This window comes from Chamaea fasciata, unplaced genomic scaffold, assembly GCF_029207755.1.
Source record: "Chamaea fasciata isolate MVZ Bird 193981 ecotype frontalis unplaced genomic scaffold, bChaFas1.0.hap1 SCAF_1, whole genome shotgun sequence".
Lineage (NCBI taxonomy): Eukaryota > Metazoa > Chordata > Aves > Passeriformes > Sylviidae > Chamaea > Chamaea fasciata.
The window spans coordinates 39,277,124-39,280,579 of NW_027094086.1; positions in this window are offsets into that span (position 1 = coordinate 39,277,124).

Here is a 3,456-nt window from a genome sequence, read left to right on the forward strand (position 1 = left end):
AACTGGCGCCCGCGCCCGCCCCGCTGCGGCCGGAGGGCGGCCCGGGGCCAGGCGGCTGCCGGCGCTTGCAGGGGCGCCCCGCGAGGAGTACGGGCGTGTTGGTGGGGTTCAGAGTGGGTAAAAAAGGAGCGGGGGAAAGGGCATCGCAGCAAAAGTCTGCAGTAAAAGACGCAGCAGCCGAAATCTGGTAAAATGGGATGTGGGAAACAGAAGTGAGCGAGGCATTTTTGGAGTAGTGACTGCAGAAGAATCATAGTATCACATAACGGTTTGGGTTGGAGGGGACCTTAAAATCACTTTGTACCAGCCCTTCTGCCGTGGGCAGGAACACTTTTCACTAAACCAGGTTGTTCAAAACTCCATCCAGCCTGACCTGGAACACTTCCAGGGGTGGGGCTTCCACAACTCTGGAAGTTATTAGTAGCTCAAAGATTCAGGAGATTCATCAGCGAGAAACGCTATAAAATCCTAAAGGGAAGTTCGTCAAGAATTGAACGAACTTCACCACTCTCCGCTTCACCACTCTCCCAGTAAAGAATTAACAGGGGAGCTTAAAACGGTGAGAGAGTGGGGACAGGATGGGCAGGGGGAGTCAGAATGAAAACAAAGCCCGGTGAGAAAAGGGGCTTGGGAGGAGGCATGGTGAGGCAGGAAGGTTGAAATGAGGCTCCGGAGGTTGGGTAGGGAGGGAGGAAACCATTGGGAAGCTGCCATGTGTGATAGGGTGCAGCGATACAGATAACCGTGTTTTGCTTGTTTTGCTCGGATATTTCTTTACTGTGGGGTCTTGCTTCGGGCAATAGCTCCGGATGTAACGCCACTGGGAAAATGCCATTGAGAGATCCGACAACTTGAGAGAGTTGGAGGGTGTTTAGAATAAGAGGTCGGTTGGAGACAAGGGAAGGTGCAGTGATGAGCACACAACTGGATCCTGCCCTGTAGAGTCAGATTCTATCCTTTTATCTCCGGTAGAGAATTCGTATAATGGTGCACTAGGTTTGAGAGATATCCTGCATGAAACATGGGGTGATGGACTCTTCAGTTCTACTTAGATTACTCAGAGTTTATCTATAAGATGCATGAAATTCATGTCTCTAAAGACCCTTGCAAAGCCTGCCTTGACATCACTGGGACAGGCTTTCTCAGATAAAAATTACGGATTTCGGGTTCTCTTCCTACCTGCTAGCCTGCATAATGGACAGTGAAAGAGTATGAGAAAGAAATGCAGCCTTCATATCTGCCCTACTTTTAAGCCCCATCCTGGTTCCAGCCAGGACAGGATAAATTTTTTGCAGTAGTGCTAAAATGGGGGATACCATTCCTAAACCACAACAGGCCCTCTGGAATGCATGTGTTTTTCACAAGCTGGGATACTGGGCTTTCTGTTACCTGCATTCAATGCATGATAAGCTGTGCAGTTTGTCTGCTGTGCTGTCTCATTCTGTTTGCCTCAGTGTATTTTAGGTAACAAGGCTATACAGCCTCATGAGCGTGCAAGATGTCCTCAGGATTTATAAGACATTTCATATAGAAAATATGCAAAGAGGAATTTGGAGGCAGGGGGATGTTCAGGTGACTGGAGCACAACTGCAACAACAAATTCCATCTATTTACAGAAGAAAAAAAATCTTAATTGTATCCTGAATCACCCACCATCTTACATCTGATAAAAACAAAAATATTAAACGCCAGCATTAGTCAGGGCTTGAATATGTCTATCACTACAGCAATTAAATACTTTAGAAACACAGGGAAAGATTGCACCAATTCTGGCATCCATGTGGGTATAACTGCATCTGCAATTAGGATGATATATCATCTTCATATTTCAAGAGTGAAGATGCAGTAAAATGAAAACCTTTCAACACAAACTGTTTAGCAACAGCCAAATGCTGTGCATAAAAGTTGAATTGTGAATTGCAAAATATTTTGAGAATTATGATACTCCTTAAGGAAACAATGCTACATTTTTAGTGAAATGCAGAGAATTGCACTGTTGTATAAGAATAAGATGCCTCTTCTTTTATAATATTGCAGCCCAATATCCTGCAGCCTGCAGGAGCAGCCACCATCAGGTAAGGCTAAACCTATGTGGGAGTACCTCCTAATACTCTCCCATTCCCCAGCCACCTGCAGCTGATAGCATGTTTTCTGCCTGTTTAGTAAGATAGTGGATTTCTTCTCACAATACTGGTCCAGTTTACCCCACAACTGTTGCGTAAGAAGGAACCTTTTCCATTTTGGACATGGCTTCTCTCAGCTTCAAATGATGCTTCTCTCAGAAGAAGAATAAGTGAGCAGTTGATCCATACTCAGCTGCTGTGCTGGTGGATTTTATAGATATCAGTCATATTCCTTAAAATCTCTTCCAAGATGATGAACCCTGGCATATCCAATGTTCCTTCTGTGGGAGCTGGTCTATACCTCTGGTTTTCTTACTCCCTTTTCTTGTTGTACTACACCCTACTAGAGATACCCCTCGCTCTGATAGGGCTGACCTAGGCAGGGCAATGCACTTGGGCTGTGATTTCTAGCACAAATGGCCTTAAAATGTGACACCTAAACTAGCAGAAAGATGCTTGTGACAACACCTGTTTCACTTTAGGTTGCACTCGCAACCTAAATTTATATTGTTTAAATTAAAGTAAAATAAGCCATCCTTAAAAAATTTCCACTAATGAGATTCTACTGATTTAAAGAGTCCTATGTAATGAAATTAGTAAAAGTTTGCTATTGACAAGGAGCCTGTTTTATAGGAAGATAATGGACTGCTTCACACTGAGCTGGTATAGGGTTGGTATGTCCTTCCACTGGAACCAGACATGATTTACCTGATCACATGGATGACACCAAATCAGTCTGCATTCTGCAGCCTGTTCCCCAGGCCGCCTGCCCTTCCCTGCCCACCCTTGCTTTCCTCTGGTACATCCTGTTCTGAACTGCTTCTCTGCTCCCCACCTCTTTCTGTTTCTTCCTCCTTGCTCTCACACGCAGTCATGGGGCTTAGCTTCAAAGCCCTTCTTGGACCTATCTGTGGTTTTTATTTTTATTTTCTATTATTATTTTTTTTTAATCTTAGGTGATAGTGAAGATCTCCCCTTTGCAGTGATCCTGGATTTGCTGCTTTTATCAGTGCTTCTCAGACGGTGACCTTGCCTCCCAACTGGCTTTAAAGCTTTTCATTATTTCCTTTTTAAATCCCTTTTCAAAGCTAACTTCCATGACCAATGCTGACCAAATAATGATAATATGAAGGATTCTGGGAATAACATCCTTAGCTATTGAAAATAAGAGCAAATACAAGCAATGTTTACAAAATGGAACATACTCTTGCAGTAACTCTTACCTGTTCAAGTAATTCTGAGCTTCACCCTTACATTCACATCTCTCTTACCATGTAAGAAGAGTGTTAAAAAAATAAGGTAATATTTCTAAGACAAGATCAAGCTTTTTATA